General features: G+C 41.0%; 1 protein-coding gene and 1 long non-coding RNA gene across 2 annotated transcripts in view; both read right to left on the bottom strand.

Moving 5' to 3' along the window:
* SHC3 (SHC adaptor protein 3) overlaps window positions 1–25649 on the bottom strand; it is a 161909-nt gene that overhangs the window by 76108 nt on the left and 60152 nt on the right. The window lies entirely within an intron of this gene.
* LOC105724617 (uncharacterized) lies at window positions 1949–25640 on the bottom strand. Its single transcript, XR_002478768.2, has 2 exons — window positions 22181–25640; window positions 1949–2280 (listed from the first exon to the last, which is right to left on the bottom strand). It is a non-coding gene; the product is annotated as an uncharacterized LOC105724617 (long non-coding RNA).

Raw genomic sequence — 25649 nt, 5'->3', positions numbered from 1 at the left:
TCTAACCCTGCCTTGGCCTTTCCTGTGACCAGCCCCCAGCCACCAGTCACCTTATTAGCATACAAAAGGACACATTACTTTGAAGATTCCAAGGATTTTAGAATCTTTTTGTTGTATGCCAGCAAACAGGACAAAGACCAAACATGTATTTCACAGTACACAGTATCCAAATCAAAGCTGCTTGTGCATGTTATCTTTCAGTTGTTGAAGGCACATACCCTGATCCTAAAATAGATTTTATGTGTAAATAAATATATACACATATACATAATAAATATATACACATATACACAATCAGTATATACACATACACATTCACGGCCCATGGGGTGATTGCATGCCCTCCTCACCACCATGGGTTCCACTGTGCATGTGCACACCCATCCACCCACATGACGCCTATGTGTGCATCAAGGGGCTCCAGATGTCCTTGGCTATGAGGCACAAACCCTCAGGAAGTCCACAGGAGAACTGGAATTAAAACTAATTTTCCTATTTTCCAATCAAGGAAACTGATGGCAACAAAATCAAACACATAATAGTAATCAGCAAATACCAGAAGTTCTTTCATCCAAGGAGCCTAACTTACGTTTCCCTGATTCCTAGGGTGAAGACCAGCTTGTCATGGGCGTAATTTCTCCAGCACAGGCTCCTACATTTGGAGGAACTAATGTGGACATACTCTGTGAGACTAACCAGAGCAAATCAGAACTTTCCCCTCCCCTCACCAAGCAGTGCTTAGAGGAAAACACAAGTATGATGTCAGATGGCCTCTCTGCAGCCTGGAAGCCCTTTTAAGGAGCTCCTCTGTCTACTCTTAGGGTGCCTATAGGGGGATCAGGGCCACCACAGAGCCCAGACAATCAGTGTAGGAGGGAGGACCAGGGGATCCCACGTGCCTGCTTCTTGTGGTGGTCCGCTTTGCTCATTCAAAATGTTCCTCCCTTGTTGACATTCTATTTTAGGCATTTATAAGACAATGACAGATTATGATTATTATAAACTAATTCTAGACCATGTAAATCAAATATAAAATTCTAAGCCCACCAACCAACTGAATTGACCTCTCCTCTTAGCCAAGAGGATTCCAAAGTAAACCTGAAAAACTAGTTCAGGTCTGGATGGGAAAAGGGGGTCAGACATCCTTCATTATATGTTCCTCCCTTAGAATTCAGGTACAGCAGACCAGCATTAAGATGAGAACAGAGACCTTAAGATTCATAGATCTTTGTAGCAGTAAGATACCAACATGAAAGATAGTAAGCCCTGAAGGAAATTGATGTATTTTAACTCAAAATACATTTCTTTGACATTTTTGAAGTGGCCCTGCAAAGCTATCTCTTGTGGGGAAAATCTACACTCTGTAGAAAATCTCCTTCCTTTTCCAGGTCTTTTCCTGACCCAGGAGAGATTTAACTATGAGTCTGGTACCTTTCAGGGTTGGATAGGAGCCATTTACCACCCATTTTCTCTGAAGCCTGCTACCTGGAGGCTTCATCTACATACTAAGAACCTTGGTTTCCACAATCCCTTATCTTAACCCCCACACTCCTTTCAGTTGATTCCAGGTCTTTAGATAAGATAAATTTCAACCAACTGCCAATCAGGAAAATCTTTGAAACCACTTATGGTCTGGAAGCTTCAAGTTGTCCTTCCTTTCTGGACTGAACCAGTGTACACCTTTACTTGTATTGAATGAAGTTTGCCTGTAACTTCTGTTACCCTAAAATGTATAAAATCAAGCTTTAACCCAGTGACCTTGGATACATATTCTCAGGACCTCTTGAAACTGTGTCTCTGGCCTTGGTCACTCATATTTGGCTAAGGAAAAAACCTCTTTAAACATTTTACAGAGTTTGACTGTTTTTTGTCAACAAAAATGAACAACACAGAATACAAGAAACCAATGTAAAACTTCTGGAAATAAAGACTCAATGGACATAATGGATCTGTTGTTTTTAAAAGCATCTTTAATATCAGGGAAAGAGGTACAATGCAATCAGTAGAAAGGCCACCAGAAAAGAGGAGGGAGGCACAATGAGGTGTGGGGAAACGCTGATGGGACAATCAGACGGAGAGGGGTCCACACGGACAGCAGGCACAGGACAGTGTAGGGGAGAGGCGTAAGGTCATCGTCATGGCAAAGGGATGGGAACAGAGAGCACAAAAATTCCAGCAGGCACAATGCATCCACAGCACCCAGGGGAGGACCCAGCAGAGGCTGCCAGAAAAGCCTGGGCACCACGGAAGCAGCAGAAACCGTTCTGGGTGAGACCACACCTGCAAGGCAAGAGAGAAGATGCTGGTTTATTCTTCATGAACTGTGAATGGTGTCCCTCATCTGCAAAGCTTCCTGTGGGAGGTGCACTTCCTACAGTATTTATGAAGACAGTGCTATCGACTCAGTGGCACTGTTCCGTGGCAGCATCTGCCTCCAAGAGGGACTTCCCCTTTCTGATCACTGGACAGAGCCTGTCCATTCCAGGGCAGTTCTACTGGAGGGTGCACCAGAAGCTGTCTGTCCCATCTTAGTCCTTATCTCTGACCTCTTTCTGTCCATATTTGTGTATTTCTATGCTTATATGAAAAGAAGCCCCACTGATAGAATTGGAGGAGGAGAGAAAGCAAAAAGGAACCTTAGAAAGTGCCTGAGTGAGACAGAGTAAAATTTCTAGGAAGTACATCTGGGAGGTACCCTGTACAATGCCGATCTCGGAGTCAGGAGGCTGAGCCTGGGTGTGGGTAAGGCAGGAGGGAACTGGGACCTGGGGCAGAGTGTCCGGCTCTTTGAGAACCAGCTTCAGACCCCAAAGCTCACACAACACCACAAGCCAGCACTGCTCTTAAGCAAGGAAGCAGCTGCTGAGTTTTATGCCCCTCAAACTGAACCACCATATCTAAGACAAAGGAGTGATCCTTCCCATTTGGGAAAAATAAACCAAAATAAAAGGAAATAAACTCAGAGAAGTTTCGTAACTCTTCCCAGATCACACGATATTGGTGGAGTCAAAATCTGAATTGAGCTCTTCCAGGCTTCAGAGTCACTTTTTCCCAGGTCCCAGGTCTTCTTGGGGGCATGAGGACAGGGAGGGGTCAGAGTCTGCCAGGAGCCCCTGACTGCTTTGACTTCAGCAGTCCACACAGTGACCCAGGAGGTCATACCACAGCCAGCCCCTTCTCGGAGTGAGGAGTAGGAAGCCCTCAAGAGCCATGGCTTGGGAGAGGCAGAGCATGTCACCCAGAGGCCTGCCGGTCAGGGCCCCAGCTCTTAAAAAAGAACACTAAACCAAACACACCTGCCCTGCCTTTAAAAATCACCCATGTGGCCAGGCGCGGTGGCTCACGCCTGTAATCCCAGCACTTTGGGAGGCCGAGGTGGGCGGATCACGAGGTCAAGAGATCAAGACCATCCTGGTCAACATGGTGAAACCCCGTCTCTACTAAAAAATACAAAAATTAGCTGGGCATGGTGGCGTACACCTGTGGTTCCAGCTACTCAGGAGGCTGAGGCAGGAGAATTGCTTGAACCCAGGAGGCGGAGATTGCAGTGAGCCAAGATTGTGCCACTGCACTCCAGCCTGGTGCCTGGCACCTGGCAACACAGCAAGATTCCGCCTCAAAAAAAAAAAAAAAAATCACCCACGCACATACTCAGGCCCACAGGCAAACACACGGAGTGCCAAGTGCCAGCATGGATGAACCATGGTCAGTGAGGCCCTGCAGATAGCATCTCATTTGATTTCTATGACAGTAGATGTGGACGTTGCCCTTACTCCAGGGTGGTGATAAAATATACCTCCACCGATATATTATATATAAAATTTTATCTCCACCTACTTCTCTCTCCTCCAGAGGCAAAGAGAGTCCAGGACATTGGCCAAGACCACAAAGCTCTTGAACTGGGCTCTCTGTGACATGAGAACATGAGACTAGATGCATGGAGTGGAGAGAAGTGACAAAGATTTTCCAGCCAAAGAGTATGCTACCTGATGTGGCAATGGCTTTGGAGAAAGGCAAGACCATGGCCTCCCAGTGTAAGGTTATGGTTGGGAAGTAATTCTGCACCTGACCCCCCTTCCCAGTAATTTTGGCTGGGTGCTCTGTTAATAAGAATGCTGAGGTCAGTGTGATCAATACCTGCCACTTTTCTGTCACTCCAGGGGATTGGGGTTATGGGAGGCTTCCCCCAAGTGGTAAGGCTGCACAAGGTCTTAGAGGCTGAGGAGGTTTCAGAGAGGAGAGTGTGAGCTGAGCACACAGAAATGATGAATAGAGAGGTCAATTGGGCCCATGTAGATTAGGGGTGCACCGGGGTGCAGCCACAGAGAAAGGGGAGTGAGTGACCTGCAGAAGGACCCACAACAGGGAAAGAAAACAGGCAAGAAACCAACATGGGTGATGTCATGAACACTGGGTAAGATGACCTTCCTAAGATTTCAGGAGTGAAAACTACAAGGGAACAAATACGACAGTTGGTGATGCAGAATGAAAGGAGGAAGAATCTTTTTCCTCTAATAGAAATGGAAATGATGAGGGGAGGGTGAGGATCCCCCAAGCACATCTAGGACAAAATTGTGCAAGACATAGTATAACAAGTCAGATATAGCCTGCATGAAGAAAAGCATAGCACTGTATTGAGAGACACAAAGCAAAATCTGAATACATGAAAGCTTATGCTATGTCCCCAGATACATATTACAAGGTAATTTCTCCCCAAATTAATATATCAATTTAATTTGATTATAACTGTCATCCTAATTAAGACCTTTTTTGTACTGAACAATATGTTAGAGTGCATTTCAAAAATTTGGAAAAAAATTTTAAAACAACAAGAAAGAATGGCAAGAAGTAATATGTTCTGCTAGATAAAAAGCATGACTATAACACAACCAAAATCAGAACCAGAATTAATGGCACACAAACAAATGCATCAATGGAAAACAAATGTCACCAGTAGACTGAAATCAAGTGTTCAGAAACAGAGTATGTGGTAATTTAACATACAATCCAATGGCATTTCAACACAGTGGGGAGTCTTGGGACTAACTGGTTATCTTATTATGGGTGAACTAAAAATCCATATATAAAAAGTAAAACTAAATGAAAACATTAAAAGATTAGTTTGATCTACGGTGAAGGAGATAGTCAAGATAAGAAAACTGCAAGCCATAAAGGAATGGCTGATAGACACGTTCTAATAAACATTTTTAATATAAAATTTACCATTTCAACCATTTTTAAGTGTACAGTTCAGTGGCATTAGGTACATTCACATTGTTGTGCAACCATCACCATTATCTATTTCCAGAACTATTTCATCTTTCCCAACTTAAATTCTGTACCTATTAAATAATAATTTCACATAACTCCCCACTGCCTCATCTGGCCAGTCCCTGGAGACCCCGCTATTCTACTTTCTGTCTTCATGAATTTGGCTACTGTCTAATAAACATTCTTTAAATGATATGGCAAGATATTTCCAGCACATACAAAATATGCAAAAACTCCCACAAATTGATAAGAAAGTAAAGAGACTCCAATAACAAAAATGAGCAAGTTATGTGAACAGGTAATTCATAAGAAAGAAAGAAAATGAAACGAGATAGCACATAGATGTGAAAAAGTGTTCACATCTCAAGTATGCAAAAATGCGCAAAGGAAAGCAATAGCAATTACTGTTTTGATGATAAAACTGATAAAACTTGATAGCATTATTAGCACTCAGTGCTGCAAAGTTATGAAGAAAGGGCCACTTTCCTAAATTGCATGTGACATGTGAACTTCAGTCATCTGCAGTGGCCTACCTGTGAAGTCTGGTTCATCACAGAAGGGTGTAGGGACATTGAGGGTTCTCACAGCATTGTTTTGCCTAGCAAAACAAAGCAAAACCAGGAATTGTTGACTATATTATCATTTAGCCATATGATTTGCAACTATAAAAATCAGGTTTTAGACCCTGATCTACTGATCCATTCAAGAAAAAAAAAAGTCAACTGTGGAATAATGGGGATGGTATGATTTCCATTTCTAACAGAAAAGAAGGAAGAGGGGTGGGGGGGTGTGTGTGTGTGTGTGCGTGTGTGTGTGTATCAAAAAATCTGGAAAGCTATTAACACTGGTTATCATTATCTTTTCTTTCTATATCTTTATCTTGTTTGATTCATTATGAAAAACATCTATTGTTTTAATAAAAAAAGAAATTAGTTCATGTTGTTGCATGTATCAGTAGTAGTTCATGTAGTTAATTCCTTTTCATTGCTGGGCAGTGTTTATAGCAAGCACATATCAAAATTTGTTTATCTGCTCACTAGTCAATGGATAATTGGTCTGTAGTTTGAGACTATTATAAAGAATGCTGCTATGAACATGGACATACTGTGGACATACATTTTTATTGCTGAATAGCATGGTAGATTTATCTTTAACTTTATAATAAACTGTCTACCTGTTTTCATAAGCACCTGTACCATTTCGCATTCCTATCAGCAATAACACACAACAACATGGGTAGCTCTCAAAGCATTAAGCTAAGTGAAAGAAGCCAGACACAAAAGATCTCATACAGAATAATTCCATTTGTACAGAATTGCACAGAATGATTCCATTTATATTAAACTCTAGAAAAGGGAGAATAATAGTGCCAGAAAGGTGGTTGCCTCGGGGAGGTTTGGAAAAGGCTGCTGATTCAAAAAGGGCACAAGAAATTTTGGGGAGTGGTAGAAACGTTCTTGACTGCATGGATGAAGTGATCAAGAATCAAAAATTTGGCTACTCTCTAATAAACATCTTTAAAATGATAAGGCAAGATATTTCCAGCACATATAAAATATGCAAAAAGCTCCCACAAATTGATAAGAAAGAGACTCCAATTTAAAAAAATGGGTAAGTGATGTGAACAGGTAATTCAAAAGAAAGGAAATTAAACCAGCCAGCACATAAATGTGAAAAAGTGTTTACATTTCTGGTACACAAAAACACTCAAAGGAAGTGACTGGGGCTTGGGGGAGGGGTGCGTTACTGATGGGGTGGGGAACAGGGGCTTTCTTTGGTCTGGAGTATTCTGATCTGGGTGACTATTACTTGGTGAATGCATACATAAAAAAACCCAATGAACAACACACTTAATATTTGTGCAGTTAAATCCCAAAATAAAAACAAAAACACCAGGCAGCAGGCTTGGGATGTAATTTGCTGTGCCATTAGGAGTCATTGTAGCTTTTGAAGCTAGGGAAAAATATGTTGAATATGTTGAAAGCAATTTCAGAACAGGAACTGGCCATTTTTTCAGAAAGCCCTGGTCAGGGAAGAAGAGTTTGCCACGTTCTCAGGGGATGAATATGAGCATTAGTCCTTGGGTGAAGTGACAAGGCCTGGGAAGGTCTAAGGTGTGGTGGAAGGAAGGCAGGGCCCCAAGAAGCATTTCAAAGAAGAACTCGCACAATTTGAAGATGATGACTCTAAGCCTGGTGATCCAGCAGCAACGACATGCCAATGGTAGGAAGATTGTAGAAGTAATAATAATAACAGCCACAACTGACATTTACAGAGTGTTTACTAAGTGTCTGGCCCTTTTCAACAACTTCGCATGTATTAATCTTTTAATATTGTAGGGATCGTTATGATTTCCATTTCATTAGTGGAACCTGAGACCAGAGAGAGTAAGTAGCCACTTTGAGGTCACACAGTAGAGATGTAGGGGTGAGAGGAGATCTACTTTGCAACGGAAGCCCTGCATGCTGGAAGGGAGATGGTTAGGTCAGTTTGGGACAGCTGGCATTACAGTCATGAGCAAACACCGACCACTCAAGAGGAGAGCCAATGTCAACTTGCATGCCCAGGGACTTTGGGATATAAAGCAAAGCATGATTCAAGTGCAAAAGATCATTCCTGCTAAAGCCACGATGAGATACCACCTTACACCCATCAGATTGGCCACTAACAACAACAACAAAAAAAAAAAAAAAACAGAAAACACAAGCAAATGTTGGCAAGGATATGGAGAAATAGGAACTGGTTGGAGTATAAAACTGTGCAGCCACTGTGGGAAATGGTATGGTGGTTACTCAAAACATTAAACATATAATCACCATATGATCCAGCAACTCCACTTCTGAGTACCTATCCAAAATAAGTGATAGCAGGGACTCAGACACATATATGTACACCATGTTCATGGAAGCATTATTCATGCTGGCTGAAAGGTAGAAACAACACAAATATCCTTAACTGATGAATGAACCAACAAAATGTGGTCCGTACAGACAATGGAATATTATTCAGCCTTAAAAAGGAAGGAAATTCTGACACATGCTATAAAATGGATAAATCTTGAGGATATTATGCTAATGGAAATAAGTCATCACAAAAAGACAAATACTGTATGACTGCACTCAGATGAGGATGCTACAGTAGTCAAATTCATAGAGACGGAAAGCAGAATGGGAGTTGCTGGGTTAGGGGGAGGGGGAAGTGGGGAGTTGTTGTCTAACAGGGACAGAGTTTCAGTTTTGCAAAATGAAAAGTTCTGGAGATGGAGGGTGGTGATGGTCGCACAACAATGTGAATGGTCCTAATGCCACTGTGAAAAATAATTACAACGGTAAACTTTATGTGCTTCCTTAAAAAATAAGGAGCAACTAAATAAAAGCCAAAAACAATTATCCCCATGAAAGCCACACATCAAGAGCTGTGGGCACAGTCACAGGGCTCAGTTGCAGCCCGGACACCCCCACCTCCAGAGCAAGGACAGAGAGACTGAGTTTCATATTGATTTTCCTCTCTTCCTTCATTCTGAGCAAAATTAGACCTCCAGTATTCCAAATTCATCATCACTTTGCTATGCATTTTCATGCCTGTAATGATAGAATTCCTGCCTGAGGCTATAAATAATTGAGCTAAGACACTTCCAAACCTGGATGATAACATGTTCCTCGTGGGACATCCGAGGCAGCATCCCTCAGCACTCCCTGTCCTCCGCAGCTATTAAAAGTCTCTGTGGGCGTCTGGCCACATGTCAGAAAGTGCTGCCTCAGATGTAAACAAACCACAGCTAAAAAATAATAAATAACACATAGAGAGCTATGCACATAGATTTCCAAGGAGCCAGTTCTCTTCAAGTACCCGCACAAACGTTGAATACGCATGAGAGAGGCTTGTTTAGATAAAACAAGAATTCAACCAAACATATAAAAATGTTGCCTGCTACTAAGTAGGCACGAGATAATTGGAGATTCCTAGAAAGCCAGGAAATTCTTACTTGCTTTGGTCTGTTGGGTTCCAGGAGCCTAGAGATGTGAGGCAGGCTCCATCCAATGCACCCCCAAGGGAGATCTGTGATTTGACTCAGCTCCCACTAAAGGTACAAGGGTTCACAAGCTAATTTCCATGAACACTAAGCAAATGGGTTGGAGGGGTAGAGAGTGATAATATTAATATATGCATACAACATACAATTAAATTAATGTATTGACATGATTACTTAACATTACTCGTAACAGAAAAATGAAGGGCACAAGATTTTGTATAAAGTGTGACGTAGAAAATTAACTGTAAACCCCAAGTCCTCTTTTTGTACATTTCTTTGTTTTCTAAAATTTCTCTAGTGTACATATATTACCTTTATAATGCAATACAATTTATTTCTAAAGAATGTAGGTTAGTGTGGTAGAATGTAGGTTAGTGTGGTACAGCCATTTTAACCCCCAGTGAACATCTGGCAAAGTCTGAAGGTTGTCACAATGTTAGGGGAGATGTGCTACTGACATCTAGAGAGTGAAGGTGAGAGGAGCTGCTCATCATCCTAAAATGCACACGACTACGGGTCCCAAAGGTCGACCATGTCAAGGAGGGAAAATGAAGATTGCTTTGTTGAAACAGAAGAGAGCAAGACAGAATGGCCAGGACCTCATAAAAATACCAGAGACAATGTGTGATGGTGACAGGAAGGGATGCAGGTGTTCAACCACATGTACCAGACAGGGTCCACCAGAGAGGACACTACAGAGACCCCCGGGTGAGGAGAGGATCTCCACGGTGAGGAGGCCACCAGCCAGCCCTGGACACCAACAGGCAGCACTCAGAAAGAGCTTGCTCTCTTGAAAAGAAAACTGGCCACAAGCCACCTCCCCATAGGAGGCAGGATCAGACTCATCATTCAACAAAGTACATCTCTTTTAGCAGATATTTTAGTATTAAAGTGCATTTAACTAAATTACAGGAAATTACAGATTGGCCAATTTAATTTAATTTTCAGTGCTCAAAGGCTTTACTTCAAAAGAATTATAAGTTCCTAATCTTTATCTAACAAGTCTTCATGTTTCAAGGTTATAAGGAGTAAAATGAAAACATGAAGAGAAAGAACTTTATCCCAAAGCACTACGCCAAACAAAGGAAGCTGCGTTTTCTAAAATAAGTGACTTCCATCCCGCTAAGCAGATGCAGATGTACTAATCTTCATTTTTAAAAGGCCCCGGGGGAAGAAAGGAAGGAGGAATTATCGAATATAACTTTTTCACATGGAGTTTGTCTCATGAGTCACATCTTCTGAGCTGGTGCTCTTAGCAGCTTGCTTCATTTTTAGTCACTCCCCTGGACTCCTGAAAATTTAAGATTTTGACAACGATTGAGAACCTACTATGTGCTGGGCCAGGAGTTCCCACAGGCCATTTCCAAGGGCTGCCTGTCACCTCTGTGGGCCACCAGAGGATGCCTCCCAGTGGATTCGTCAAGGAATCTCAAACCCAAGTTTACAAAGTAATGGCGTTCAATCTCCATTGCTTTTAGATACTTTAGACTTTGTGCTTTTTCAATTATGAAAAAAATATATTAACAGCATTTAATGATGAGAAAATGCTTATGATTCTAAAGAGGAAAGATGAATCCAACATTTTCTATACAGTTGGAACACTATCACAACAAAAATGCACGTAAAAATATGCCATCTTAATTAAATCATTAAAGTTGGCATCATCAACACTGGGCCACAGTGACATCGTGTACCTCCATGATAATGCACTGGGAAGGACACAACAATTTACATCGTCTCCTGCCAGGAATGCATAACCCAAAACTAATGAGACAGCAACAGGAGAATTAAAATTGATAGAAATTCTATAAAATAACTGGCATGCACTCTCAAAAAATGTCAGTGTCAAGAGAGACAAAGAAAAGCTAAAGAACTATTCCAGATTCAAGGAAACCCAAGAGATGTGACAACAAAATGCAACGTGTGACTCTAAACTTAATCCTGGAATGAGGGAAAAAACCATCAGTGAAGGACATTATTGGGACAATGGATGGAATTTGGATTTAGACTATTAGGTAATTGTGTTCTGTCAGTGTTAAAATTCCTAATTTGATCATTGTGCTGTGAATATGTAGGAAAATAACATTGTCCTCAGGAAACACGCACTTAACTAGTTAGAGCTATGACATCTCCAACTCATTCTCAAATAGTTCCAAAAAAAATTTAGGCTGGGCGCAGTGGCTCAAACCTGTAATCCCAGCACTTTGGGAGGCTGAGGTGGGCGGATCACTTGAGGTCAGGAGTTTGAGATCAGCCTGACCAACATAGGAAAACCCCATCTTTACTAAAATTAAAAAATTAACCAGGCATGATGGTGGGCTCCCGTAATCTCAGCTACTCGAGAGGCTGAGGCAGAAGAATTGCTTGAACCTGGGAGGCAGAGTTTGCAGTGAGCTGAGATGGAGCCATTACACTCTAGAGCAGAGATCACGCCACTGCACTCTAACCTGGGCAACAAAGCAAGACTCGGTCTCAAAAAAAAAAAAAAAAAAAAGGAGGATTCCTTCGTCGTATTCTTATATCTCTTTTCTATTAGTATAAATCATATAGAAAGTTTGAAAATGCACAGAAAAAATGAAGAAATTACAAGCTCTATTTAAGAGAATTGAAGGAGTGATTGTAAAATAGATCATATTTTATGTTTCACAAGTAAAGAAAAAATATAGCCAATTAAGACTATGACACAACACTTTCCTATCACTTAGACTTTTTCTTTTACACTTTTAGAGAATTCTTTTAGACTTGCTAATGATCGATTTTTATTCTTTATCACTCTTACATATATATAAACAAATAGGTAAGTGAAATAAGTTAAAGTTCTCCTCCAACTTCTTCACATTCCCATTTTAACACTTCTGAACGCTTTGATTCAGAATTGTTCACATTTGTGCTTTTCTATGCAATATCATCCTCTGATCCATCAAGAATGTAGGTGATACAGCAGCTTTTCAAAGAATATTCCGTGATTATTTTCAGTATTTTCTTCCAAACCACTGAAGCCTATCCTGCAAGCTTTAATGCTTGACCTTTCCAGAAGGGTTCAGGGAAAGGACTTTGGCCAACAGTGAGGACTGTCTTTCCCTGAAATGCTGGTGTACCAATCATTGACCTAATTCTGCCAACACAAACAGCTTCAAGCATGCCCACACCCAGAACCAACAGCAACCATACAATTGCCATGGCCCTGGCAGAAGCAGCTGTGAAGACACGTGAATATAAAATGCATCCAGATTTCACAGATATTAACATGTGAAAAGGGTGCATCTTGGAATTAAAACGTGATATTTTAAAATCTTAACAGTGTTGAGTTTGTGGATGGGAGGTTATTCCAATTTTGTATCAATAAGCACATATTAATTTGTTGGTGTTATTTTTATAATCAGAAAAAACGAATACATTTTGATCCACAAGGCATAGTTATTTTCTCTAAATTTCATGCCTGATTTTTATCTATGCATTCCCTGTCTCCCATGGCACAACGTTACCCATCTATTAGCTCAAGTCTAAGGAGCTTCTCTGCTGTAGAATTCATTAATTGACCCAATAAATGTTAATTAAAAGCCCATGAGATATAAGGAAAAGCAAAACTCAGATGGTGTCATCAAGGGTCTTAAAGTACAGTTGGAAAGAGAAGATGAGTACTTTTTTCTAATTTTAACATTAGAATTGATCTGAGTATTTTTTTTCTAATTTTAACATTTCTGAAATTGCTGTGGGCCAGGCAACAGTCATGATATAGTTACCATTTCCTGCACATACACATCAAAGCTTGCAGAATGGGTATGATTAATTTGAAAGAGAATTCCAAAAAAGTTGAGAGCTTTTTTAAGAGTCAGGTTTGTCGAGGTATAATAAACCGTTTTTAGATGTTCAGTTCTGAGGGATTTTTTTGTTAATTTTTTGTAGAGATGGGTTCTCACTATGTTGGCCAGGTTGGTCTCAAATTCCTGGCTTCAAGTGATCCTCCTGCCTCAGCCTCCCAAAGTACTGGGAGCTACCATGCCCAGCCTCAGTTCTACAAATTTTGAAAAACATGTATAGTCACGTAACTATCATCAAATCAAGAGATAGAATAGTTCTTTCATCTCTAAAAGGTTTCTCCATGCCCCTTTTGTAACCAATATCCCTTTTCCCCACCACCAGATCCTAGCAACCAGTGATCTAATTTCTTTCTCTATAGTTTTAGCTTTTCTAGAATGTCATATAAAGGGAATCATATAGTATGAAGATTTTTGTATCTGGCTTATTTTAATTAGCGAAGTGTTTTTGAGAGCCATCACATTGTTGTGCATATCAAGATCTTGTTTTTTATTACTTAGAATTATTTCATTTAAGTCTGTTCTTGTGCTAATTCCACACTGTATTGATGAGTTTTTGAATTATTGATCACTAGTGTGAATTATGTTTGAACTGATTTTTCAAAATTATTTTGGTTATTCTAGATTTAAGAATCAACTTGTCAATTTCTACAAAAAGCCTACTGGGACTTTTACTGGAATTATGTTAAATCTATAAATCAATTTGGAAATATTCTGACATTTTAACAACACTGAGTCTTCGGTCTATGAACACAGTATATCTGTCCATTTATTTAGATCTTTAATTTTTCCTCATTAATGTTCAATCATACTTAGCATATAAATCTTCCGCATTTTTTTAAAATGTAATACTAAAATATTTTATGTTTTTATGCTATTGTAAATGGTCATTTTTTGAATCTTATTTTCCAACTGACCTTTTCTAGTATGTAGAAATACAATTGATATTTGTATTTTGACATTGCATCCTACAACCTTGCTAAACTCACTTATTGGTTCTAATAGTTTTCATGTAGATTTGTCAGGATTTTCTATGTAGATGTTCATGTTATTTGCAAAAAAAAAAAAAAAAGATGCTTTTACTTCTTGTCCAATTTGAATGGCTTTTATTTTTTCTTGCCTTACTGCACTGACTTGCCTTTTTCCCTGTCTTAGAGGGAAAGTATTCATTTTTCACTATTAACTATGATATTGGCTATAGATTTGCAGTGGATGCCCTGTTATCAGATTGAGGAACTTGCCTTCTATTCCTGGTGCTCTGACAGTTTTTATGATGAATGTATGTTGAGTTTTGTCAAAGCCTTTTCTGTATTTGTTGAGCTTTATGTTGAATTTTGTCAAAGGCTTTTCTGTATCTGTTGAGATTTTCATATATATATATATATATATACATGTATATATATGAATATATATTTAGTCTGCCTATATGGGGAATTACACTGAATTTTTTTAATGTTGACTCAACTGCACAATTCTTGGAAAACCCCTACAGGGCATAGTACATTATTTTCTTTTTGACATATTGCTTGATCCAATTTGTTTATATATTGTTAGGGTTTGTGTCTAGGTTCGTAAGTTTTCTTTTCTTGTAATGCCTTTTTCTCGTTTGGATATTGGGATAATACTGCCTCTAAAATAAACTGAAAAGTGTTTGCTCCTATCTTCTGGAAAAGATTGTGGATAATTGATGTTATTTTTTCCTAAATGTTTGGTAGGATTCATCAGTGGTCCCGACCCTGGTGTTTTCTCTCTGAAAAATTTTTTACAATCATTTAATTTATTTAATAGATGTAGGCCTATTCAGATTATCTATTTTTCTCTAGCAAACATTGGTTGTTGTATCATTCAAATATTTGCTTATTTTATCTAAGTTGTCAAATTCATTGGCATCAAGTTTTCCCTGATGCCCTTATTATTCTCTCAGTGTCCACAGTCTGTGCAAGGATGATGGCCTCTCCTTTGTTCTTGATATTGATCATTTGAATTTCTCTCTCTGTTTTTGATCTATCTAACTAGCAGTTTATCAATGGCATTGATCTTTTTGAAAACTGCCTTTGGTTTTAAATATTTCCCCTATCTATTTTCAGATTCCAATTTTATTGATTTCCAGTGCTCTTCAAATGACCTAATAGACAATAAAACTTAGGGAAAAAAATTGGTGGTAATGAATCTGGGACAAGAAATGATTCTGTATATTCAGACTCTGAATTTGAGGAAGACTTTAGGAATTTTTTTTTTAGACGGAGTCTTGCTCTGTCACCAGGCTGGAGTACAGTGGCACATCTCAGCTCACTGCAACCTCTGCCTCCCAGTTCAAGCGATTCTCCTGCCTCAGCCTCCCAAGTAGCTGAGAGTACAGGCACGCACCACCACGCATGGCTAATTTTTTGTATTTTAGTAGAGACAGGTTCCACCACGTTGGTCAGGATGTTATCAATCTCCTCACCTCGTGATCTGCCCGCCTTGGCCTCCCAAACTGCTGGGATTACAGGCGTGAGCCACCACACTCGTCCAGGAATAACTTTTTTATATTGCTTATTTTTCCTTTTAGGAGATGTACAAGTGTTATAATGATGTAAGTCTTTGCCTGTAAAAACCCCAAATAGTGTTTCTAATATATATAAACTGATTCTAAGTGATATGAAAGCATCGTGTCATATTTTAATAGACAGTTTTTCTTTTTTTAGTGATTACACGATAATGAAGTGTTTTACAGCAGATGATACAGTAAGTCCTCACTTAATGTCATGTATAGTTTCTTGGAAACTTTGGCTTTAAGCAAAACAATGTATGGCAAAGTCATTTCATTATACCATTGGAGAGGAAAAAAAAATATTGGTTTTGTTATACACCATTTCACTTAAAGTTGCAGTTTCCAAAAACCTATCGATGATGTTAAGTGAGGACTTTCTGTCTTTAAAAGTAGATGAAAAGTAGTCTGTGCCTTTAAAAGTTCAATATGATGTGCAATGAAATAAAAGTCTCTAGATGAATATGGACACAGTGGCCTTGCAGCTCAGGACAAAAGTAAATACATCTGTGGCTGAATATATAGCCTGGAGGGTGATGGTGGGGCACGGACTGTGGACCGGGAGAATGGACAGCAGGCATTCAGTGTGGAGGATACACTGAATGGGCATTAGGAGAAATGTTTGGAAAGGCGTGCTGCAGCCAGGCAAGTGGAACTTAACACTGAATGCTAAGTTAAGAACGTTTTCATTGTGTTCAGCACAGAATGGATAAACAACGTTTAATAGGGAGTCACATGTTTGAGGCGCATTAACCTATTAGCAGGAACAAAGGAAACTGAAGCAGGGAGACGGGAAAGAGAGAGAAATGACAAGGGAGTTTCTGAGGGAGAATCAGCAGGTATTCGTAATTGGACAGGGAGAAAGATGAGATGAAACCAGCTCCAAGCTTTTGAGTTTGGGAGACCACGTGGATTGCGGTTAAGAGAATTCGGAAGTGTGAGCCGAGCCTGACCCGAGTAATGGAGGGGAGAATGGGGGGAGTTATGAGAAATAAGTTTGCTCAGGTAGCTGCTTGGCTACCTCCAAAAAGACACGTCTAGCAGGCTAGGCTACTATAACCCAGGCCTGAACCTCAAGAGGAAATTCAGAGGTGGGATAGAGATTTGTGACTTAAGTACCTGGAAGTGTTGTTTGAAGCAATGAGATTACCAATATGGGGAGGATCAAATAAAAATGAGAATATCAATATTTGTCAACATGTTTGAGCCCTTGCATGTCCTAGGCAGCCTGTTAAATGCTTTTCAGATATTAGCTCAATTAATCCTCAGCCCTATGATGGAGGTGCTATTGTGATTCCCATTTTAAAGATGGGGCAACTAAGAAACAGAGGGCTTAAGTCACGTGCTGGAAAGTTGTGGAGACTAGACAAAAACCCAGATGGTCACACTCTAAACCTACTACCAGAGGCTGCCTCTGTCAAGAGCAAAGGGATCCTTATGGAATGATATGTCTGGGGGATAAGTGAACTCAGAGGAAGAGACAGAAAAGGAGCAGTCAGAGAGGTACACTGTGACACAAATGTGTTTCTGGCATGAGGATTATAAATATGCACCATGCCAGATGGTTCTTAAGGAGAATGGGGGAATGAACACCACGGATTCATTTTATGGATTCTATTTAAGCCATTCTCAGTCACCAAGTCATCTATGTTCTCCATTTTTAAAATTTCTGGATGAGTGGGATCAATTGAAAAAAAATAAACAGACTCATTTTCAAAGCTGTGGTTTCATAGATGGTAGTCGCAAATCGTTCCTAAGTTAAAAATAGAACTCTAAAATACTGGTTCTCAAACTGGGTTACCTGGACCAGCAGCATCAGCAACCCCTGAAAACTTGTTGGAAGTTCACATTCTCACATTCCACTTCCGACCTACTGAATCACAAAACTCTGTGGGGTCGGCTCAGCAATACGTGTTGTAACTAACTCTGTAGGTGATGTTGATGTATTTATGCTCCAGTTTGAGAACCACTATTCTAGCAAATGAAATGATTTAAGTATGTATAGCAAATCCTTGAGGGCCCCGTCCCAAGTCAGAGTACCCACAGAACACAGACCAGCCCCACGACCCCTCTGCAACCAACCTGACGAATTCTTAAAGGAATTTGTGCTGCGGGGGAGCCCACATTAGGTGAGAAGTGCTTCCCCTCTGCTGTGATCCAGAGATCTTCTGTACTGTGCTGTCACCACCTCGAGCTAGGAAGCAGGACCGCCTTGGGGGTTGCCCATTCCATCCCCATACCAAGCCCATCCTCTCCCCACCCCATCCCACCCTTCATTTGCTATCTGAGGTAGTGAGGTCCTTATCTTTTCTATAAATTATTCCTATTAAATTTTTAAAGACTTCTATGTTGTTATGTATCCTTTTATTCTTTGGGGAAATTCAACTACGAGTTTCTGAAGCACAGAAAGAAGGGACATCACCACGCCCAGGATGAGCACAGTCAGGTGAACGTGGGCAGTGCAGTCTTCGCAGAGGCCATGCTAACCCCAGGACTGACCCTTCTCTTTACATGCACTGCCCGCTGCTTCCCAGCCAACTGCAAGTGCCTCGCACAGACTCTACACTTATACTCATTTTTTTTTGCACCCTGCTCGAGACCATCACACCATGGCGGTCAGCAAATGTATCTTGATGGTCTTGTAATTAGCAGGTAATTTTCATCCTCCAAATGATGCCCCTCTGCACTGCGTACTTGTGGGGTTTGCGAGTCCTTCTGCCTTTCTGAAGGATGCAAACCCTCTCACTCAAGCAGCAGTATAATGGCTACTCCTGACTGTAGTCTCTGGCTTCAGACTGTTCTAGCTCAAATCTTGGCTTTGCCTTTTCCTAGCTATCTAGTCTTAGACAATTTGCATAAACTTTCTGACCCTGTATCCTCATCCCCAAAATACACACAGTCTGCCTCCCAAGGTTACTGAGAAAAGACCACACACACCCTCATCGCTATCTGAAATTACTGTGCTGAACTATATAAAATTACTGATATTGGTTCATTTCATCTATAAAAATGGCATGTTCACATGGTTCCCCTTAATATCCTACTTATGTATATGTTTGAATATTTCCCTCTCCCCACAACAGAAGGTAAGCACTTACTTGGTGTTTTATCTTCAATATCTAAACAGTGACTAGACATGGTATGTGCTCGATAAATATTTGTTGAATGTATGAATGACATGTTAGCACAGCGTCTGGAGCAGGGTAAGTATTCACTTCTAGCATCATCCTCATCCTCGTCATTAGAATTAGTAAAACAGGAACACAGAATGAAATACTAGACAACATCAGCTCAAGAGAAAATTAATGCCACATCACTACAAATTTTTGATAAGTTCAGTTTGTTGCATCAAACCAATCTTTCTCTTCAGTTAGAAAAAAACACCTTGGATTGAATTGGTTAATAATAATAACAATACCAATCAGCAATTGATGTTATTATACACAGCATTTTATCAGGAGTGAGTAGCAAAAGGAGATTTGTGGTAACAACCCCATGCAGATTTATTGAACATCTACTATGTATCAGGTGCAGCCCCAGCACGTTCAGGTCTCATTTCTATGTCTCTCAACAAGCGTTGAAGTGAGGGTGTTATCTTATTCTCTGAATGAGGACCGCAGCCTTAGAGCAGTCAATCTCATTGGTGGAATGAGTGTCTCTGCTGAGTGGTAGTGTGGGTGGGTACCCAGGAACCCTTTCCTCATCCACTAGAGTAGGAAGCTCACCCTACATCAACAGGCTCTGCTCCAAGGGATCAGGAGTCTGCTGTCCAAAGACTGAAACAGGTAGCTCTTTAAAGGCACCTCAACTGAAAATTCTAATTTAGAGAGTGAGACATGGGAGCCGAGTCCTCAGTGCTGTCGCTTGGCAGGTCCTGACACTCTGAGCTGCATAGACACTCCCGTAAATGCTGCCATGCTCCCTGGAGTGCCTGCACCTGGTCTCTGCTGCTCCAGTGGTGGCTTCTCCAGCTTTCTCAGCCCACACAGGCATTCTGAAGGAGCAGGGAACTGTCCTTCAATAGTGAGGGGAGGCAGTCAGTGAGCAGACACCCCAGCTTCCCCAGTTCTCACACAATTCCTCAAAGGGCCCAGCGCCCACAGCAGAACCCTGCTCCAAATGGTCCCAGGGACAGGTCTCCCTTCCTACTGGCTGTGCCCACCCCCGCCACTGCTCCCTAAGTATTATCCCAGATAGTCTCCTCGCACCAAATCTCAGGAGCTGCTGGGGGAATGCAACTTAAGATACTTTTGGTCTAACCAAGAAAACAGCTCGCGGATCCCTTCCCTGCACCACAATTGGATCAGACATTTCCGCAGTGATGTCTGTTTAACCACACAAATGAAAATAAACCTACTAGATCCATAATGGTTGAGAAATTGAACATGAAAACAGAACAGAATGAGGCCTGGAGGAAGCAGAGCCCCAATCCCTCTGTCCCAGGGCTCTGCTGGTGTTTTAACAGCAGGAAGGCTGGAGCCTGATGGGTGCAGACTGCTCCATGGTCCTTCACTGAGCCCAACTCAGGTCCCTACTCTTTGGCAAGCATTAGAACTGCTGCACAGTTGGACCAGCTAAGAAACTGTCAGGAGTGACCACCTACATTCCAGTCACCCTGATGAGCTGGCTGGAGAACTCAACCCAAGTCAAAGCAATTGCTTCAGTCCTACAGCTGCCATATTGTTGGAGGAGAAATTCACTCTGGCTTAAATGCTCCCTCCCTTCTCTGGGAAGTCTCCCTGGCCTGCAGGGACCCTCTTCCATGTTTCTGGGGTAGTATCCCATGCCTGCGGTGAGTACGTGGCCCTTCGCCCTGTGACTCTGGGCTTCTTTCCTGGGTTGTGGTCCCTGAGGACTCATGATACCTGCACTCCTGTGTCTAATGCATTTTTGCACATAAATGCTCATGAAGGAGATAGGAGGATACAATATTATCCTAGTTAGCATTAAAACTAGAGTAACAGTGCAGAAGTGAAGTGGAGGCATCCAGCTTACTTTATGCCAAAGGCAGGATGCATGCACACACAGGCAAGCTGGTGTTTTCAAAAAGGACTCTAAACCAAGACAGCACCAACCTCTTCCTGCCAGGCCTCACCCCTCTGCAAATGCAGGCTGAGAGAGGCTCGGCCATGAAACGTGTTTAGAATAAGCACATTTAGAAAGAGCCTGTAAGGCTAAAATCCAAAAGCTAGCCATTGTGCACCACCCAAATGCACAGGGATCAGGGCTGGGGTGGAGTGGGGTGGTGGGTAATTCACACCACTGCTCTCTGTTTTAATTCTGAGATTCAACAAGCCTCAGAGAATCTATAAAAATAGATTTACTCCTTTCCTTCTCCCTGGCACATTTAACTTAAATCAACATTAAAAGTGTTTATTTTGCAGAGAAAAAGGAATTCAGAAATATTATTATCAAGTACATGTACCACATAAACATTTCAGTCAATGATGAGCCGACTATATCAAGGTGGTCCCATAAGAGTATAATAGTGTATTTTTACTATACCTTTTCTATGCTTAGATATGACAGATGCACAAATACTTACCACTGTGTTTCAATTGCCTACAGAATTCGGCACAGTCACATGCTGTGCAGGTTTGTAGCCTAGGAGCAACAGGCTATGCCATGTAGCCTAGGTATGTAGTAGGTTAGAGCATCTAGCCTAAGCGCACTCTACGATGTTAGCACAATGGCAAAATTGCCTAATGACTCATCTCTTGGACCCTATCCCTGGCCAGGCACGGTGGCTAGACACGGTGGCTAGGCACAGTGGCTCATGCCTATAATCCCAGCACATTGGGAGGCCGAGGCAAATGGATTGCTTGAGCCCAAGAATTGGAGACCAGCCTGGCCAACATGGCAAAACTCTACCGCTACAAAAAAAAAAAAAATACAAAAATTAGCTGGGCATGGTGGCATGCACCTGTGGTCCCAGCTACTTAGGAGGCTGAGGTGGGAGGATCACTTGAGCCTGGGAGGCAGAGGTTGCAGTGAGCTGAGATCACATCATTGTATTCCAGGCTGGACAACAGGAGTAAAACCTTGTCTCAAAAAAAAAACATGCATATATCCTTGATGCGTGACTGAAGTGAAATTGTAAAGATCTAATCTATAGATAAGATTTCTTACCAGATCTAAGGAAGCCCACGAGCAAAAGTCAACTTTGTTTTCTATACCCTGCGCCAGGTATAAAAATATCTTGGCATGGTTTCTATAATGGATTTCCAAATATGAGACTCTTCAGAGTTACATTCCAGTGTTTGCAAAAATGAGAAAGTCACCCTAACACTAACAGAATGACCTTCATTAACATAGAACAGCTGCAGCCAATTCATGCCCACTTAGTAGAGTTCATGCTACCCACTCTCAAAGAAGAAATTATTACCACAAAATCTGAACAAAAATATTCAGATCCCACTGCCCTGTATATGGGAATACACTTCATCCAACTGGGCAGGTATAATGAAACCTTCAAAGCATTCCTCAACTTCTGACATTCTCTGAGGTTCCAAGGAGGCCTGACCTTACCTGCCATTCTTCCTCAGTGTCCATTTTCCACTCCACACAGCTTCTCCCAGCCTGGGCCAGGTCCTGAAGATAGGAAATTCTCTACAAACACCACAAATATCCTGTTAGTAAATGCAGCTTGTCTTAAAACTGCACAATATGCATTGCTTCCATCCCCAAATGAACTTGTGATTAAACATCCATGCAACACAAAAATGTCTGAAGAGAGAGGTAGAGAGGTCACAGTGGAGGCACAGGTGAAGGAGGTCCTTCCCTCGTGCCATGGTGCCCAGCATGTAGTCTGGTTGGCTCCTCCATTGCAGGAAGTCCAATGAGGGTGCACACCCAGGCTCATGCACACAATACATACATAGAGTTGGGATGGAATGCACATGGGTAAGGATGCTCAGAGACATGATGGAGTGGAAAGATTGCAAGGTGAAAGTTTTTACCTTGGACTTTTGTTTTCTGAGAGCATTTATAGAATATTGGAAGCTGGAAGTGACCTGAGAGTTGAGTTGTGCTAAGTCTTCCAAGTGAACTCGTAGAAGAGAAGAGAGGGTGGACAGAGTTGCAAAGCTGTGCTGAGGTCTTGTCTGGCCTGCTCTTCTTCAAGCTGAAGATGAAACCCACCATACAGAGGGCTGGCAAGGAGACCACCTCCATGCCTGCCAGGTTGTGATTCTCACCAACATCCGCAATTCAGACATCTCCAGGCTCCTGTTTCCTTCTTCATCTCACCAGGGCTTGTTTGCTCGTTTGTGCAGACTCAAAGCCCTACTGAATGCTTAACACTTTTCGATCAAGATCACATGGTTACTCAGCTAACTCAGCAAAGTCTCTCCCATGAACTATCTAACAGAAAAGTATGCAATTTCATAGCATTCAGTCCACTCATGCACTGATGGCTGATCCACATGTTCCTTCATTTATACCTACGCCTTGTTGTTTATGTAGCAGGCCACACTCTGAACTACAACACACACACACTGACATCAGTGATAAATATCTCCTCAGAATCCAGCCAATACACTGAAAAAGAACAAAAAGGAAATACCTTTCCAAAAAGAAAGATATTTTCCTTTCATATGTTTCCAACTAAGAAGATTTTATGCATATTCCTGGGTAATTTTCAAAACACCTCAATTCTGAGGTGGAGTCCTCACATTTGTATATACAAAGTGAAATGCTGGGAGTGAAGCTCTGCTGTAGGGGCAAAATTTTTAATTGAACAGATCAGTAGGTATTAATTATCTCCTTATAAAAATATTTTTTAATAAAAGGTGTAACTGGAATGCCTTTGGAAACCAGTTTTCCTGATGCCTGTATAATATAACTTAATTAGAACATTAGACTTCCCTATAACCTTCCAAGAATCCCTTTAGTATATAAAGTAAACCATGGCAGTGGAGTTTAATCACAGGTATGTTTAACACTTAGTTACCACAGAGACCTTAAAAGCTCCACAGTGTGCTACATCTACAAGACATTGCTGTATATTCTTCAACCGGATGCAAAGGGCTTCATTCTGAAGTTGATTTGTCAAATTGTTTCCTTTGAGTGACCTCCAGCTATTAGCTAAAGTAAGAAACATGTCACGTGCTAAAAATGATGGAAGAGACAGAAAGCATCATGGAGACAAGCAAATGTAGTTCTCAAGAAGTCTAGTAAAACCCAAGGCAATTCTGGCACAAACAGAATTCAACACGAAGTTTCTTAAGTACAAGAATCATGCTCCACTTGCCACATTATGCTATGTCACCTTCCCAAAAATCTAAACGGAACGGGATTGAAGAAAGACATCAAAACCTCCAAATCCATCAATGCCTGTTACAACTGCTTTCTTCTACAATGTTATTACTTCTGCCCATCTGAGTTCTACCCCAGAGGGTCCCAGGAGTTGTATCCTCATCAAAGAGAAAATTGGAATTATTCACTTGTTCTCCCACCCCACCACTACCCCAAGGAGCAGAACTTGTTCTGTGCCCCTCAGATGCCCCTCAATCATTTGTGTATACACCTTTCTCCAACACCGAGAGGCCTAGCAAAGCAGGATAGCCATGTTGTCCAGCATGTTGTGTGTGCACAATCAGCAATAGATAGTTAAGATTACACCAGGAGAGTTAAAATGGCATGAAATCACCTCAGAAATCCTAGCATCTAGAAAGGGAACCCAGTAGGAATGGTTGACAGTTTTCTCCCAATTGACTGTACTTCCCTTAAAACAACCACCACACGGGAGAACATGACCAATGTCACACAGTTCCCATATTCCTCCAGGCACTGGCACAGTGTTCTGCCCATGATGATGCCACTGGCATACCTTTTCATGAGTAAGGTGAATAAATGACTAAGCAAACACTCAAGCTTTTACTTTTAACCACAGTACTCCTCTATTCAAAATACCATTCCATTGTCTTTGAAATTTTCATAAACCATTTTCTACAAATATGTGGAAGTGGATTCCTTCCTTCATGTAGATTACTGATACATTCACAATCTGTATGTTTCAAGGCACTTAGGAAAGAGAAAAAAAAAACATTAACTATTTATGAATTTCTTCAGTGAGGAAGAAGAGGTATTATTATGGTACTTAGAACAGAATCGAGGTGTGTATGTTTCTTAGCAACTAATGACTACAACCAATTGCTTTCTAAAGCTCAATCTTTACACTTGGCTTGCTAATCCAAATATATACAATAGAATGATTTGAATAAAGTAAATATGAGGTATTTTTCTGAGGTTACTATTTAAATTAAGTGACTGCATAAGTGCCAAAGCAACCTAAGCTCCTGACCACAGAAATGTAGCAGTTTCACAGACTCTGTCCTAGCTTTCCAGTTCTCCTTTTCAAGCTGGCTTGAAACTGGCATTTTTCTAAAGATGTAAGCTCTACTAGGAGCTATACCAGAGCATAGCATCTTATTTTTTAAAAACAAGTGCTTAAATACTGGTCCCCAAGAAGCTTCAATTCTACTTGGTGGTGGAGAATATATAAAACCTGTTCGAAGTCACAGACACCTTAAAGAATCGGTCTGCTTGCTGAATGACCTACTCCCATCGTTGTTTCTACTTCCAATTCTATGCATTTTACTCTCTGTGTATACTGTTGGAAAGTCTCTCTTGACATCTTGATTTTCTTTTTTAAAAAGAACATGGCTCAGTACATTTTTAAATACCAATCTTGTGTTCGAGTTTCACACGTTAAAGAAACAAACATAAATACTCAGCTGCTCCATATGTCTGCAGCTAAATTATAAAAAGAGCGTGCAAGGGCAAAGTGTCCTTCAAGGTACTTTGGTTGAGAGAGACACATCACAAACATGGATGAACAACCACATGTCTTGAGACGAGGATAGTCCTGACTTACTGTCACTAGCCACCAACCCTCCAAGGGTCCATCTTTACTTCTAAAAATGTCTGAGTTGTTAACCTCTGAGATATTTCCTTCTGAGGTAAAATCACAGAAGTCCATTTTCAAGAGGGCTTA

The sequence above is a fragment of the Aotus nancymaae genome, unplaced genomic scaffold (assembly GCF_030222135.1).
Source record: "Aotus nancymaae isolate 86718 unplaced genomic scaffold, 86718_ANA_hifiasm-v0.15.2.pri h1tg000041l, whole genome shotgun sequence".
Taxonomy (NCBI): Eukaryota; Metazoa; Chordata; class Mammalia; order Primates; family Aotidae; genus Aotus; species Aotus nancymaae.
Note: the sequence above shows the minus strand (reverse complement) of the source record. Positions and strands in the feature narration are given on the sequence as shown.